The 18,505-nt window shown below is 36.0% G+C and overlaps 1 non-coding gene across 1 annotated transcript; it reads left to right on the top strand.

Moving 5' to 3' along the window:
- Positions 1–5,300: 5,300 nt before the first annotated feature.
- Positions 5,301–5,435, top strand: LOC115862144 (small nucleolar RNA SNORA70). Its single transcript, XR_004043012.1, has one exon. It is a non-coding gene; the product is annotated as a small nucleolar RNA SNORA70 (small nucleolar RNA).
- Positions 5,436–18,505: the final 13,070 nt, after the last annotated feature.

Raw genomic sequence — 18,505 nt, 5'->3', positions numbered from 1 at the left:
TGACACAGACCTTCCCCTAAAGTTACTCAGGCTCGTTCACTATTCCAAATGTTGCGGTATTGCTGTGGTTTTAAAATACAAAAAAGGAAAAACCATGTAATTACCATAATTGTATATCTATGATAGAGTTTCTGCTCCAGAACTTTGTCAAGAAGCAACACTGACACTTTTTAAAGACCTAAGTATTTGTTCTTTCCTGACTTATGTTATTTTGGTTCTTCTGGAAATTTTATTAAACCAGTTATAGGAATGTTATTTAATGAAAAAAGAAAAAGTACTCATCACCTTAATATGACCTCTGCTTTCACTTTAATAGATTTCCTTTTCATGCATGTCTCAAATCTGCACAACATTTTAACCTGTGTGTAGTTCTTGCAGAATTTCAATGCCATTCCATATTCAGCCTCCTGGTAGGAAACCTCAAGCTAAAGAGAATGACTGGGAAATAATTCCTGTGGTTTTCCAAAGGCATCCTGGAGGTGAATGGAGATTCTCTGGTGTTGTGGAAAGGTAAACAATAAAGGAAACATTTCTAGTAAGAGATTCCAAAATTCATTTGTGGGTGAATTCCATCAACTATGGGTGTTGGCTCTAATGATAACAACAAAGCATTTGTGCAGCTCCCTAGAACTTAGAAAGTGGTCCTGTAGACAAGTTTTCAGTTGAGTAATATGAAATTCTAATAATGTACCAACTGTCATTGATGTACTCTGCCCATAGGAAACCAAGTCTCCTGTCTTCAAATTATTTACCCCTGGGAATAGAGTGGGGAATTAGCAGCACCCAGCTAGAAGTGGTGTCTTCTCCTGCTTCTCTCCACAATACTGTTCCCCAGGAGTCCACAGCGTAGACAACAGACATTCTTAACCACCTATGTGTTTCTGATTCATGATGGCAGAATAAGAATTTGGAATTAAATAATTTAATTCTAATATTTTTCTGCTCCCTCCTCCCCTCCTCCCAAAGACACACACACACACACACATATTTTCTGATGTACTTAAGTACCATGGATATGTTTCAATCCCTAATATTTGACTAGTAAAGAGAGTCCTGGAGTCTCTGATAGTATGTCTGGCTTCTAATGGCTACCTTTAAATCTACCTCTGCAATCTTCTCCCCCAGAAACTGGCATCTAAAAAGTGCATTTTAGAAAAGCAATATATGTACTATCACAAGTTTACTGGGGAAAAAAATTGTACCACTGAATTCCATCAAATGTGCAGTCCAAATCCAATACTGAGCTGCCTCACTGTAAGAATTTTTGCACTTTTCTTGATTAAAAGAAAGCATGGAATGAAAAATCAAGTATACAGTGATATAGTAATATAACACATCAATGACTTTCTATAAAATATTTTGAGTCTTATAATCAATGAATAGGCATAGAATGATAACTATTTTTCATGTAATAACTGACCCAATCACAAGTTATACGCTTACATAAAGTTTTGATATTTTAGTCTCAGAAATCAAGCTTTGAGACAACGCCAAAGTAGTAGACAATTTTTTTAAGTGAAAAGGTGATAGCAGCTGAATTTAGTAAGTTTTCTTCTGGAAGGTAGGATTGTCTGAAGGCGGAAAAATAGATGAGAAGCAGCTATAAACTTCTATAAAATTTGACTTGCTCTGGCTCCCCAAAATCGCAGGTTTAGAATCCCTTCTCTTCTGATAAGTAGCTGTGTGGCCCTAGGCAAATTACTCTCTCTGTTGTGGTATCCTTATCTGTAAATGAGAAATCCCTCCTCAACAACCTACCTCATTGCAATGGTAGAAAACGAAAAGGAAATATTTATGCTGAAATATTGAGATAGTATTAGACTCATTCCATTTTCCATTTTGTTAACTTTAAAATGATATATTGTCAATTTTAACACAGCACTCTACTTATTATGAAATGCTTTAAGTAGTCCCATATCAGAATTTGTATCTTTAATATAAGTCACTGAATAACAAGACATCTAAGGTATTTAATATAAAGATTTAAAATTTGGAAATATGTTTAAGGGAATAGTATAAGTGGTGGACTCACTACTCCTTCTACCAAAAACACTTCCCTACTTCCCTAGAGAAATCAACATTTTCAAGTATCTTTGTTCACATTATTGATCATTTACCTAGAATGTTTTCCCTCTTCTTTTCCTCCAAATACATCTCAGCTTACCCTTAAAGGCCCAGCCCTCAGTCCTCTCTTTCTTTGAATTCTAACCACATATATGTTTGTAACCACACCACTGAAACCTCTTTTCTTGTTCACAGATTCGTTGCTGTATGTTAAATGCGTCTCCCCCTTCCAGGTGTACTGAGCAGTGATGTTTCATACCGTGCACGGTGTTAGCACTCTGGTGCTGGAGTTACGTAGACACTAATCAGAATTGGTGCTTATACTCGTCATTTTATGGCTTGGAGCAAGTTACCCAACTAGTCTTATTTTCCTTATCTTTAAAATGTCAAATTTTTATTTTGAGTATTTAAAAGTATAGAATGCTTTTGGATAATCCCTGCATATAATGAGCTTTCAACAAATGATAGTTGTTATGGTTATTATTATTAATATTATTTACTTCCTCTTCCATAATAGCTTACACGGCACTCACCACATCATTTGGGATCCACAAATACCTGTTGTGTAAATAATCCCTTTATAACTGCAGCATTGAGATCAACAGTAATGGACACATTTTAAGTTCTTTGTGTTATATCATATTTTTGTTCCACACATTTATGTTTGGTACTGATGATTTGGTTCACTGCCTATTCAAAAACACGGAATTTCATCCTATTATTAAAGAAATATCTCTGTATTCCAAAACACTAATCACTTTTATGGATGTTGGCATTTTGACATAGTCAAGTGTCTCAAATAACAACCTAATGAAGCCAGAAAAGAAGAAAGAACTAAAATACACATCAAGGTCCAGAGATAAAACTAATAAATAATTTCTATGAATGTGTATATTCAGAGAGGCTCTGAACATACATTTTTCCAAGTGCCAAAAGCCAGAGGTTATAATGCTCTGTTTAACCTGGAATATCAACATCCTGTAATGACCGGCTGAGATCAAGAGTAAACTGGAAACATTACCAAAATATCATATTTTAGTTCAACTAGCTTACCAAAAGTTTTAGTGGTTAAATTTTTAAAGCTTCACAGTTGTGGTACAGGAAGAATAATTCCTCCTTGCCGTCAGGTCCCGGGTTGCTGCTGCAGTCAATATACTGCACTTTCACAGCAGAAAATAGATGTTCACTGTCAAATGAAATCAGCGAAGAAGCAAGATATTTAAGAGTAACTGTTATTTCCTAACACTCCATTATTATTTTTTTTTTTGGTTCTCTGTATAATCTTTTTTAAAAAGTCCTATTAAATATGATTGATCACTGATATGGTTTTTATGTTTTTCCTTCTCATGAAATGTTGAGTGGTAGAGTTGGCATTCTACTTTTACTTCATCAGCAGAATAAACCAGAAATTACAAAACAAATTCTTTGCTAGAAAGTCTTGGGCCAAATGGAATTAAATATCTAAGAATCATGTAGCGTTCTTGTTTTGTTTAATGTATAAATATTGAATTTTAACCACATATACTGTGGCTAAAACATCTGCAAACATCGACATTGGTATTATAATGTAGATTAATACCTCTTATTTTGCAGTATGTTATTCAGAGTTTTATAAGCATTAGTTGGTTTAAAAAATATATATTCTTCCAAACGTTATCTAGCTATCTATGTCCTCTCTTTTAACATTCCTATTCCCAATCTATCTCTTGATAAATTTAAACATTTGAATGTTCTCAATAAATGGCTACATATGTGGATTTAACAGTTTCAGAATAATTAATTAGTGCTGCATTTGATGGTTACAATAAATACTTCATACTCCCCCAGAAAAATTGAATTTTATCGTATAAAGCACATAAAGATTTAACAGAAGTTTCAACAAAAATCCTTACCTATATTTGAAATGGATATTCAGATAATCTGATATTAAATGACAAACCCCAAAGATGGGCTTTATATGCACTGTTGACATTGTCATGATGCTTATCTATGATGATAACAAATACGATCATATGATCACTGATCATGCAAAGTTCAGGGCTTTCATAAATGACACTTAAGTGGGTCTTTGAACTTCCAAAACTCAACGATGAAACCCAATAGCAGATTTTAGCTGAATACTGAGACCAAAGCTTTATATTCATGTATCCTTAATAAACTTTTCTAAATACACATAAATGCACAAATATCTTTATAATGAAATAGATGCCTATTACTGAAATATAAAGTACACCACATATACCACTTTATGTCCTTTTCCACTTACCATCTTATATTACCAGTTTATTATATATATAAAAAAAAACTACTTTCGTAGTTGTGCAACATCCCAATATCTGGCTATATCATATTTTCATAACCATTTCTTTATCACTGGGCTTTCTGGATTTAAATTTTGAAATTTAAAACTTTCTATTATGTAGCACATACTACTTTAACACTTAGAAAGACAAAAATCTTTTAAAAATTATATTAACACAAAATCCATCAAATATTTATTAAAGGACAAAATTGTCCAGCTAAAGGTTGAAGCATTAATTAAATTATCAAAAGAAGCCAAAATATTTTTATATGTAAAAAACATACAGTGTGTTAAATGAGAAGAATGTAAATCAGAATTTCAATCAGTGTCCTTGAAATCATTTGTGATGGAGGAAAGAAAGGAAGAGAGGAAGAAGAGAGGGATGAAGGTAGGGGAAAAAATACTGTCCCTCATTGTCAGATTTAGCATTGAGCAGAATTTCAATAAACGTTGCTGCATTGATAAACTTAAAATATATATGTCATCTATTCTAGATTCTTATTACTTTCAAACTGGTGTGAATAAAAATTTGAAATTTTCTTCCAATTTTCAATTTAAAACATAGCTTTATTTATTTTTTACTTGTCTGTGCTTAGGACTCCTTCAGAAATTCATGTTTTCAAATACAAGACATGTTATTATTGAAACGTGTGAGTATATATATACTAGTATATGTAAATGTGTAACAGATGATCATGTCATAGATGGCTGTACATGCATGTATATATATGCATACACAGTCTAACAATGTTAATTTTTTTCTTTAATTTTGAATAATCTTTAGATTATAAGCATAAGAAATACTCAAAATGTCTCTTTCTAAGAATTTATATCCATGTATATTTATGTGTGTGTGTATATATATATACAAAATGAGATTTGGGACCTTTAATTCATTGTTATCAAATAACTCTGTTCCAAAGTAACTGTCCCTTTGCAGCCAGTTAAGCCTACTGTGCTCTTTTCTCCATGGGGGCCTGGTGTGCAATGGCTGCAAACCGCAGCCTCCTCGGTAGTGTACGCAGCCTGTTGCCTGTACCGCTTGCCCCAAGGGAACTTGGAGACAGCTTTTTCCCATGGACATTCATGACTGGCATGCTGTCCCCAGTCTAGGCTCCACCGCAGGTATGTGTGGTGCCTTTGGAAAGCCCCAGGGCACAGTGGCCAGGGTCCACGTTGCCCAAGTCATCATGTCCATCCATACCAAGCTGCAGAACAAGGAGCATGCGATTAAGGCCCTCCACAGGGCCAAGTTTCAGTTCCCTGGCCACCAGAAGATCCACATCTCCAAGAAGTGGGGATTTACTTAGTTTAATGCAGATGAATTTGAAAACTTGGTGGCAGAAAGGTGGCTTATCACGGACGGCTGTGGGGTCAAATACATCCCTACTCGTGGCCCCTGGACACATGGCGGACCCCGCACTCATGAGAGCTTCGGCGCTGCCCCCTCCTTACTCATGCCCACCCATAAATCCTACTTTCCTGTCAAAAAAAAAAAAAGTGATTGTCCCATTTTGCCCTAGTGTTCTTTATTGATGATGTCACTGCTCCCTTATTGGTGGCTGAGTTTATCAGCATAGGCAATAAAGGAATGGAATGCTAAAGCTAGCTTATTAAATACTTGTTTAACTTTAGTAAAAGGATACTTTAGCCACCTGGGTCTGGTTTCAAACAATATTGGTGCACTCAGGCTGTGCCCCTCCCCATTCCACTTCAGCCCAGGATCTTATAAGTGCCACTGCTATTTACAGGGGCATTGTGATCGTTAACTGTTGGGAGACAGAAGAGGGAGAAGCATGAGGGCAGTAGGGACCTCTCTGACCAGCCCCTTGGAGTAGGTTTTAGTCACTAGAGAAAAGGACGAGAAGCCAGTCGGACTGATTTGTGAGACAAGTTGAGGCAGGTCAGTGTGAGAGCCAAGAGAGATGGAATGGTTCTGTGGGAGCTGTGAGCCCTCTGTAAGACATAGGGCACAAGCAGAGCTGATTGGGGCTCACAGCTTGGTGGAAAGGAGCATTTTCTTAGTCCCTGCATGGAATCCAGACTACTGCAGCAAACCAAGCTGTAGATCCCATACCGCTGGCTCAGGCACTGGCATTCTCATGGCGAGCACCTCTTTCTCATGAAAACGCGGGGGGCAGATGTGCACAAGAAGAAAGGGAGAGGGAGAAGAACATGGTAGCAGCATATGAAAACAGCAGGGATCCTTCGCTTTGAGAGTATCAAATGAGGGTGTGTATGCGTCTGTGTGTGTGTCCCAGGAATAAGTAGAGGACATTTTGGGAAAATCCAAATATTCCTATTTGGATTTCAGGACCATTTGCAAACTCGGCTTAACAAAAATATATGTATATTTAGTGGCTGTTGCTAGACGACATTAGGGATGTTCTGCAGTCATGAGGCCAATATTTGTTGAACTCTGCTTTCTATTGAGGATCATTAGTGCTTTACTCCTTAGTCTTTTTTCTTTCTTTCCTGTTTTCATTACTTAAGGAATGCTGAATCTCTCATCAATCTTAATCTAGGATATTTTGCTTACTAGGAAAGACCATGGCATTTCTGGCATAGGTAAATAATTTCATATGATACATGCTTTCCCAATAAAAGGCACAGCTATGAAAAATAAAATCGACAATGAATTATTCTGATTTTCTCTAAAGAACCACTTAGCACGTATTAGAGTCAACAATGAAGTAAGACTACCATGATCAAGAAAAGGATAAAAGAGTGATGGGGGAAAGCATAGTAGATGAGGTACTTCAGCAGCAAGGATTCAAGAGTTAGGATGGAATTTGAGGCAAAACCCAAAAAGCTTGGATTTCTGCTTCAACATCATGAGTAGCTGGGAGCTGAGTTATACCACCCCTTCCCAAATACAACTAGACTCTTGATGAGATGCTGTCTTAGAGGCCTCTCTAGTTTCACTGGAGGTGGAAGGGATTTCCAGGGCTTATCCCACCAATTGAGGATAAACAGAACAACTAACTAGAACTGAGCCTGGAAGCACAGGGAACCTGGGCTCCTAATACTGTTGGCCAAAGTGTATTTCTGAGCTACGCAGGAATATGGTCAGGATTCTGGAAGATGGTTCCCAAAATGCGGGAGCCAGGATTTCAGTAGTGGGAAGTTAGCATGACAGCCCACGTGAAAAAGAGTCAATGTGATGCGAAGCCAGGATAGATCTATGGACAATGGTGAGGAAGAAGTTTGCATGAAAACTGAGTTCCAAACCAACACCTGGACCTTTGGATCAGCAATGACAAAGAGAGTTGATTCTGAGACTCCCAATCTAATGCAAAAGCCCCCAAAGAGGCCTGTGAAATAGGAGATAGGAATGTTCCCCAATAACATAAACAATGACAAAAGTGGGGTCAAATGCCCTTTAAAGGAAAATATCCCTAACTAGGACCTCAGGACTCCCACAGATTACTATGACATCACATCAACACATGAAATAACAGATTTAGAAAACCAAGGGCTAAAGACATTAACACTCTCAGAATTTCTTTGTATAAAATATTTAAAGACATAAAAATAAAATTGCAAAGATCAACACACTCAAGAAAATTTTCACAAATAAGAGTACAGACTTGGGGCTTCCCTGGTGGCGCAGTGGTTGAGAGTCCGCCTGCCGATGCAGGGGACACGGGTTCGTGCCCCGGTCCGGGAAGATCCCACATGCCGCGGAGCGGCTGGGCCCGTGAGCCATGGCCGCTGAGCCTGCGCGTCCGGAGCCTGTGCTCCGCAACGGGAGAGGCCACAATAGTGAGAGGCCCAAGTACCGCAAAAAAAAAAAGAATACAAACTTAAAAACAATTGGCTTCTAGAAATAAAAATATATGCAATCATGGACGTTAAAAATCTCAAAAGATAAGCTGAGTGTATATCAGAGTAGACACATTTGAGAAGAGGGGTAATGAACTGCAAGGTATACCTCCTTATGTCACAAGAGGAAAAATTTATTCTCACTGGTAGAAATGTAGATTGTTCCAGCCATTTTGAAAAAGCAACGTGGCGACATCTCTTAAAATTTCAAGACAGACAAGCTGAGTTCTGAGAAAATAATTAAAAAAAATAAAGGCACCTACCTGTAAGCATATAAATAATGAAGGGAGATGGATAATTGATTTTTATTAATGGGTTATTTATTCTTCTTTTTACCACTGACTTCTATGACTGTTATAATTTGGAAAATTGCAAGCTAAGAATATTATTAGAGAAAAAGAATAATAATAAAAATACCTGATATTTATATAATATTTATTATATGCTAGCCACTATAAACACTTTTTATATATATAAAGTCATCTTTTCAACAATCTTATAAGGTAAGTACTAATATTACTTTGAAATATGGGTTGCTCAAGAACACATGACTGGATAATAGAGAGTTTGAACACAGGCAGAGAGTCTTATTCTAAAATTTTCACTTTTACCCACTCATAATCTATACACTTTTAAATACAAGCAAAATATAGGAAAAAGAGTCCTTTACAACCCTCAAAACAGATTGAAAGAAGCCCGGAATGGTAGTTAACACGTTTGTACATAAATAGCTTGTGAGATATAAAACTCCAACAGGCAGGAGAATTTGAAGACCAACATCTGTGTTACAAACATGAAAAGTCAAAGAGGCTTTCCAGAATGAATTTTCAGTTCCCAAAGTGCAGCACATCCTTGTCAAAAAGACAAAAACAAGAATTAATAACTCAGTACAAATCCCTGGAGTCCTGTTAAATTTAATCTGGCTATCTCTCCTCTTTTAGGAAACTGAGAATTAGGGAGATTGGTATTTAATAGGAGATGGGTTCCTTACAAATGTACCCACTGTCAACTTCTCCAGTTGGAAAGTTTGAAGAAAAATCACAAGCTGAATCCAACAACAATAAAAGAGAATCTCTTACAGTTCATTAGAACTGAATATTTTGTAAATAATATTTAGGCTATCTCTTCAGAATTGTAGGTGATCATGAATTACAAGTAAGGAAATGAATAGTGAAAATCTGTGTGGACTTAAATAGTGACACCTCCCCTGAATATAGTTTAAGCATGTTTATCCTGAAATGAAATTTCAATGCAACATGAAATTTCAGATGATCATTTAATGTTTCCCTTATTAAAAATGATTACTCAGGCATGACTTCAATAAATTATCTAGGGAAAAAAAACAGAGTTAAGTACCATAACTGTTTGTATGTTCTTCCACGTTAATATCATTGGGAAGAGTAACAAGCTAAAATATCAATATATTTAAAATCCAACCCACTGCTCAATTTTCCCTCTTTATAATAGTTGTAGAAGAAATTCTCTACTACATTTCATGCTAGATGTCTTAAAAAATCATCATCTGCTCTCACTGGGGTATACTCAGACTGCCTCATAAGGTGGACATTCCTAGGGAGATAGTCAATCGGTATCAAATTCTACTTAAATGTACATCATTTTTTTTTTTTTTTTTTTTTTTTTGCGGTACGTGGGCCTCTTACTGCTGTGGCCTCTCCCGTTGTGGAGCACAGCCTCTGGACGCGCAGGCTCAGCGGCCATGGCTCACGGGCCCAGCCTCTCCACAGCATGTGGGATCTTCCCGGACCGGGGCACGAACCCATGTCCCCTGCATCGGCAGGCGGACTCTCAACCACTGCGCCACCAGTGAAACCCATCATCATTATTTTTTCAAAGTTCATTCGACAAACTGGTTTAGGTTTAGGAAACTAATGAATAGAAAAGAAATACATTCTTTTTTTAGGAAATGAAATCATTGTTCTCTTGATTGAGAACAACCTCTCCATTTTGCTACTTAGTGCAACTAATATTTAGCAATTATTAAGTTTGATAGATTGCATATAATTAGTAAGCAGCCAACAAGCCACAACAGAGGAAAATATTCACTTGCCAATAATTTGGTCATCCTTTTCTGGTAGAATGTTTTGTCTCAGCTTAGGGGCTGTTTAATTGTAGTCATAGAGGAGCCAGGCTCAGAATTCTGCTACACAGCAGGGAGAGAACTGCCCTCAATTACAAAGAAATTCAGCCCAGTCTTTCTACCTATGATCTGTGTTTCTATTAACCCTAAACTAGCTCATAAACAGTTGGTGAATAAGGGAGTGATATCAGTATGTGTTGACTGTTATGTTGATTCATATGGGATTTTTTTATAGACAAGTGGAAACAGAAGAGGGAATAGAATAATGACCTTTATTAGGAAATATCCTTCACCCCAGCTGCTGCACAGGCCAGGAGGTCTTCCATCTGTATTTTAACAGCTTCCTCCCAGGGAGCTCACCCCAGCCTTGAAGGATTCTCCTGTGCTCAAAGTTCTATTAACACCCGACTTTTCCCAGTGCCCACAAGCCAGCATTTCTAATCAACTGTCTTTGCGAATTTTCACATCCCTTGAGCATCCTACTGTCTACGCTGTCCAAATTATCTCCAAGGTCCCCAATTATTGTTTCCTTAGGGCTCTGGATGTAAAGTTACATGGGTTTTGAGTGGTCTGTCCCTAAAATTATTTTCCCATAGGCCCTATTGTTTCAAATGTGTGAATTTGCAGAACACAAACCCTTTTGTATATATCATGTTATAACAGAATAACTTTATTGCTAAAAGACACCCTATGGCTAATGGGGAGCTAATCATTTGAGTTTAGGTTCTATAAAGACATAAGAACATTTAATAGAATTAAAGTAGTACTTCTTTAAAAGAACTGTATATAAAAACAATCGCTCAGAAGACAGTTTGCCATCAAATAATTTGCATTATTTAATGAGTTAAGGCTTGTCTTTAACTTCAAAGAATATACTAGAAACATATAGTACCCTGAACACACTCCTTTCTAAATTTTAGTCTGATGCTAGGACTATTATTTGATCTAGAGCATATGTTCCCAAGCAGGCCTGGGTCCCCACTAGGCTCCTGCTACCTTGAACAACATACATTTGGGGAGGGGGGCTAAAATGGTAGTCATTAGCCATATCTCCCAATACTTAGTTCCTCCTCTAGATCAAGAGTCTTAATCTCACAGAAAATGATGTTACTCTGATATAAGACAGCTGTTCTCAATGGGAAGGAATCATAGTAAAATGAGAAGGTGAAATCTTAAAAATAGGCACCAGGAAGTCTAGCCCACATCAAAGGTAGAATCTTTGGAATAAAAGAAAATAAGGAGAGGGAATATGGTATTAAGACTTCCCATGTTGCGAAATACTGACCTAGACAAGTTAATAAGAAAACTCAATAATATGGGACTTTTTTTGAAAGCAAAAGTTATTGCTATCACTTAGATTTTTAACCAAGGCCATCTTCTATTTCCACATGATCCCCTCCCACTTGATGACTAATTGCATTTTTCTAAAGAAAGGCATAAATCAGAGTGAAAGTAGGTGTACTGAGAATATTTATAAATACATATTTATATATATGTATGTTCAACCTTATTTGAGAAATGAGAGTTCTTTCTCAATCTTGATCTTTAAAATAGAACTTAGAAATAATAGTGAAGATGGGTGCTAAACTCTTTTATCATAGAGATTTAGGTTCTGTCTATAATTAAAAATAAGTTCCTACAAATCAACAGTAAACTGTCCTGAGGAAGCTTAAGATGATTTATGGGCCAAAGTATTAAACTTGTCAAAGGCCACAGTTTAACAACACAAAACTTAATAGTGACTTGATTTTAATTAAGAATCGCTGTAGATATATGGATTGCTGGATCTGAACATTATTATGGGACCTTACTTATAGTAATATGAATTTGAATCTTAATATCGAATCCAAGCTTTTGCCTTTTATTTTATTCATCAAAACTATATCTGCTTCATTGGATCAAGCTTTAAGCACACTTCCTACAGAAGTTGTATATTGATGAGCTACTTCCATCTTGGAATTCTATGAGAAACCCCTCCAATGCTCAAATGTATATGAGAACAGAAAGATGGACAGATTGGGTGGTCATTGGGTAGGGTAGAGGAGAGTGGGGAGACGCAATGACGTTGGGTAGAGGGCATTCCTCTTTCTTTTCTGAAAACTAATAAACCCCAAAGACAGGAGACATATTGAGCATACTTTCTTTGCATCATCCTTATAATTTTGTTCTTTGGATATGAAGTATTTGGAAAATATTAGGAAAAGAACAACAGTGACCTGGTAATGAAACTGCTAACTTTTATTCTTCCTTTGTCCTAAAATATACTTGGGAACAAACTGAGAAACATTAAGGAACATTAATTGTGTCTTTGAAATTCAAATCATGCAATTCCACTCTTACAAGATTTTTTAAAAAGCTATATATGAAAAAAGGATCCTCGTCCCTGACTTAATACATCGCCTTTTATTAGGATCAGCACATCTCTTTCTCTCATTGGATTAGTATACCCCATGAATCCTTAGTTGTTTTATGCATAAAAGGTGCTGAACAGTGGTTTCTGAGTTATGAATTAAAGGGATACTTAAATACAGCTCACTGCTCAGTAGCATGGGGGAAATGACGACCAGGAAGAGGACAGGAGAACTAAATTACTAACAAAATAAAGGAGAACGAATGAGATTTCATACTTTTTGGAGGGGGGAAGGGTGAAAGCCAATAATTTAAGTTAATGATGCAAATGAACGGAGAATGACCCATTTCTGTAACAGCCTTTCTACCCCTCGTATGGGCAGAATCAAGTCTGTGATGAGCCATTGCCTACACCTTTCATAGCCCCAAGAGCCCAAGTCATCCCTCTCACAGTTTCCAGCCTTCCCCAGGCTGCTAATAATGCACTTAGTGGCCAAAAGAACAGACTGGACTTCACTTCTCTAAACACATCTGTGCCCTGGACATGGACCTGCACAACATTAGCAGTAACTGACATGGCCACCCAGAAATTGATAAGCTGATTATATTATTTATATGGGGACGCACAGGACCTAGAATAGCCAAAACAATTTTGAAAAAGAAGAAAAATTGAAGGAATCATTATTTTATCTCAAAATTACAGTAATCAAGACAATTTTGGAACTGGAATAAGAATAAACATACAGATCAATGGAAGAGAACTGGCAGTCAGAAATAGACTCTCACATATATGGTTAAATGATAAGTGACAAATGTGGAGGGTAATTTAATGAAGAAAAGATAGTCTTTTCAACAAATGTTGTGAAACAATTGGACTTGCATATGCCCTCACTATGCATGTCAAAAATGAATGTCAACATTTATTTTATTCCACAGGCAAAAAGTAACTAAAAATGGACCATAGACCTAAATACAAAATCTGAAACTACAAATTTTTAGTAAAAAAAATAAAAGAAAAACCTTTGTAATCTTAAGTTGAACAAAGATTTCTTAGAGCATGTAATGGTTCATTTTATGTGTCAACCTAGCTAGAATATAGTGAATATAGTTAGTTGTTTGGCCAAACACTAGATTAGATATTGCTATAAAGGTATTTTTTAGATGTGTTTAACATTTATAATCAGTTGACTTTAAGATTATTCTGCATAAGGTGGGTGAGCCTCAAACAATCAGTTGAAGGCCTTAAGAGCAAAGGCTAAGGTTTCCCGATGAAAAAGGAGTTTTGCCTCCAAACTGCCACATAGAACTTCTTCCTGAGTTTCCAGCCTTCAGATGCAAGACTGCAATATTAACTCTTTTTTTAATTGTGGTAAAAAAATAATAACATGAGATCTACACTCTTAACACACTTTTAAATGAACAGTAATTATTGTTAACTATAAACACATCATTGTACCTCAGATCTCTAGAAGTTTTTCATCTTGCCTGACTGAAACTTTATACCCATTGAACTGCATTTCCCTCACTTCCCTTCCCCCAACCCCTGACAATCACCATTCTACTTTCTACTTCTACAAGTTTGACTACCTTCGCTAGCTCATATAAGTGAAATCATGCAGTATTCATCCTTCTACGACTGGCTTATATCATTCAGCATAATGTCCTCAAAGTTCATCCATGTTGCAGCATATGATGGGATTTCCTATTTTTTTTAAGGCTGAATAATATTTCATTGTATGGATATACCACATTTCCTTTATCCATTCACCCAGCATTGAATATTTAGGTTGTTTCTACCTCTTGACTATTGTGAATAATTCTGTGATGAACATGGGAGTGTTCTCTTGAAATTGCAGCCTGCTGCCTTGACCTATGGATTTTAGACTTACCAGCCCTCATATCCACAATCACTTGAGCCAATTACTTAAATCTCTCTCTGTCTCTCTGTCAATTAGAGCTCTTATACCTTGTTCTGGGGAACATAAATGGCATGGCCACCTTGTTATTATATTGAACATACACCTACCATATGACCCAGCAATCCCACGCTTATCAAGAGAACTGAAAACATATGTCTACACAATGACCTGTAAATGAATGTTTTAGCATTTTTATTTATAATCACTCAAAACTGGAAACATCTCAAACATCCTTCAACTCGAAAATGGATAATAAATAAATTATGGTATATCTACACAATAAAATGCTATTCAGCAATAAAAAGCAAGGAACTACTGATACACGCAAGAACTTGGATGAATTTCAAAAACATTATACTGAATGAAATTTTAAAAAGACACAAAAGTCTACCTACTAAATGATTCCACATACATGACATTCTGAAAAAGGAGAAAATCATTGACACAGAAGTCAGATCAAGGAAGGGATTTCGGTGTGATGGAACTATTCTATACTTTGAATGTGGTGGTCACTGATCTTATAATTTTAGGTAGTTACAAACATCAGTTAAATACTGGGCTTCGGATTAACAATGCACTTAGGAAGTAAATTGAAATTGTGACTATTGTAATGGTTTTATTGGCTACTATGTCACTGATGCATTTTTAAAGTTTTAACTCTTTCCTAAGAAGTTGAATTAAAATCTTAAACCAATTGCAAAGGAACTGTCCAGAAAGTGCAATTGGAAGAGATTAATAAAGAAAGGTATTACTTGGAGGCTAATTTGTTTTTAATTATAGCTAGAGAAATTCAACCCATTGGTCCTTCATGTGTGGCAGACTTTTGATGAAAATTAAAATGGCTGGACTTGATAACTTTTCCAAACTTTAGATGAGGAAAGTGTATTAAAGCTCAATGAAATAAGTTTAGTTAAAAGCAGAAATATGAAAAGAATAACTGTTTTACAAAAGCCAGAGTACAAAAAGAATTAGTTTTTTGAATATGAAAAATTAGTTTAAAACCTAAATATTTTTTCTCTAAGATGGAAAAATTTTGGCTTTGCTAGAATGAATTGTTTTAAAGAGACCAAATATTCAGAAGGAAGAGAAAAATGTCTCAAGCGAGATTACAAAATATCACTGAATTTCTCTTTTGTGCAAGACACTGCTGCCTTTTGTACAAAAACCTATAAAGTTCTAAATATTTTACCCTACATTTTTTCTATTAATCCATATAACAACTCTATAAACTATAAGAGGATACTTTTATCTATGTTAACAAACAAGAAAACTGGGCCTCTGTTTCTTTTCCAATTTACCAGTCACTAACCAATGGAGTTGTACATCAACACTAAGGTCTTTGCACCCATACCACAGCGCCTTTTCTGAGTATAGGGAGACCTCAAAGATATTGCAGGGTTTGGTTCCAGACCAAAAAAGCAATATCTCAATAAAGCAAATATCTCAATAAAATGAGTCACAAGAATTTTTTGGTTTCCCAGTGCATATAAAAGTTATGTTTACACTATTCTATAGTCTCTTAAATGTGCAATAACATTATGTCAAAAAAATGTATATACCTTAATTTAAAGATACTTTATTATTAAAAAATACTAACCATCATCTGAGCCTTCGGTGAGCTGTAGTGGTAACATCAAATCCCTAGTCACAGATCACCATAACACATATAATGATAATGACAAAGTTTGAAATGTTGCGAGAATCACCAAAATGTGACACAGAGACACGAAGTGAGCAAGTGCTGTTGGAAAAATGGCACGGATAGACTTGCTTGATGCAGGGTTGCATCAAACTTTCAACTGATAGAAAAAAACACAATGTCTTCAAAGCACAGTAAAGTGAAGCGCAATAAAGTGAGGTATGCCTGTATTATCCTCTTCTGGAATACAAAATGTTCTATTAAGTAGCTATTTGCTGCCGATTTACAGAAAACTGTTTTGTTGTTCACTCACTATTGTACTATGTTGTTGTTTTTTTTTCTTTTTGTTTTTGGCTTTTGCCTGAGTTGAGTTTGTCAACGGAGAGGAGAAAAAAAACTAAGTCTCAAAGAGGGCAAGTGACATGATAAAATATGGAGCTAGTATTTTTCATCACAAAAGCTTTTAGTTAATCTCAGTAAATGACTTATATGAGCAAAATAAATCTTTGATCAAAAATGCTATCATGATCCTGAATTATTATTTAGAAGCTAAATAATATGACATCTGAGATGTGCTTTAAAATATTTCAGGACAAAGGAGGTGATGGAGATAGATGGAATAAAATTGGAGAAATGTTTGTAATTACAACTGTTGAACTTAGGTTATATATACATGGACATTCCTATGCTCCTCTCTTTGCTTTTGTGTATGTTTAAAGTTTTTCATAATACAAAAGTTATTTTCAAATGCCACCATGAATCAAACTCTATAATCAAAGGCAATATTATTTGGGATTTTTTTAAATGTTTGTTCATTTATTTATTTATTTGGCTGCATCGGGTCTTAGTTGCAGCACTCAGAATCCTCGTTGCCGCATGCGGGATTTTTCATTGAGACATATGGGCTTTTCGTTGCAGTGTGCAGGCTTCCCTCTAGTGTGGTAGGAGGGCTTCAGAGTGCACAGGCTCAGTAGCTGCGGCGTGCGGACTTGGTTGCCCCACGGGATGTGGGATCTTAGCTCCCCAACCAGGGATCGAACCCGTGTCCCCTGCATTGGAAGGCGGATTCTTAACCACTGGACTACTAGGGAAGTCCCAAAGGCAACATTATTTGTTACTGCTTCATAAATATTTGAAAAAAATTGAAATATTTGAAAAAATAAAGCGAGGTTCTTGTACTAATAATGCACATTCATTTCTATCAGGAATTTTTCTCTTCCTTACTGTTTACAATCATCTTACTTTCAAAAACAATAAGTTTTCACATCAAAATGAAATATAACAAGTGAGAGAAATAAAGAGGAAAGAAAATAAAGTAAAATCTAAGAACACCAAGAAAAGTTCTCATCAACCAAACCATCACAGGGTTGGCTGCTGAATGTCATTTAATTTTCAAGCTGCTGAACAAGATCGTAAGAGGAATGACACTGAAAGGCCAGGGCACTAGGAGAACTGTCACTATTGTATCAAAGTAAAATAGCCTTTAGTTTGTAGGCTTTTTCTCAATTTTACAATGTCACAGACCATCCAGCATATCGATGCATTTTAAATCTGGTATTTTCACTCTATCCAAGTTAAAAAAAAATAGATTTGGCGATGTCCAGTGCTTTCTCAATGTAAAAGAAGTAAGAGACTAAGAATCGGGGGGCAAGAAACAAACCAAATATTACTAATTGCGTATGAGACACTATCCAGACTCAACACGATAGTCTACTGGAAATGCCTTCTACAGATGCTAAAACTGTTCTCTTGTAACCATTTTTCTTCAGTCTTTGTAGAAAATCATGGTTTTGCAAGTGCAGCCTCATACAAGTGCAAGGACAACTAGTGCTGACACAGTAAAAGAAATATAAACTCTTCAGAAGTGGCCAAAGAAATTGAAGATAACTAGCCCATTTAAGCCCCTTGATCATCATACTTCCCTCTCAATGTGCATGTGAAAAGAATGTAAAATAACTCAAATAGAAAGCTTCCTCTAAATCTGTTGTGGTCAATCTAAAATAATTATAAAATGCCTGATGTGTCTACTACACATGTTAAAATCTTGAACATTAATAAATCTGAATTAGAGAACAAAATTAAATAATCAGCAAAATGTTGACCAAGGAGTCCTTGAATTGACAGCTGTGTACACATCCTCCTTATCAATGTCAAGGAAGTTTATGAATCTCTGATGAAACGAAAATGCCCCTGGCATAGGACGGCTGAACAGAGAGAGAGCAGGGAGCCCATATCACCATTCATTATATGAATAATAATTTCAAGACATTTTCATATCTGCATGTTTCCATTTCAAGTTTAAAATTCTG

Source organism: Globicephala melas, chromosome 4 (assembly GCF_963455315.2).
Source record: "Globicephala melas chromosome 4, mGloMel1.2, whole genome shotgun sequence".
Lineage (NCBI taxonomy): Eukaryota > Metazoa > Chordata > Mammalia > Artiodactyla > Delphinidae > Globicephala > Globicephala melas.
The sequence above is the reverse complement of the archived record's forward strand: the minus strand, read 5'-3'. Positions and strand labels throughout refer to the sequence as shown.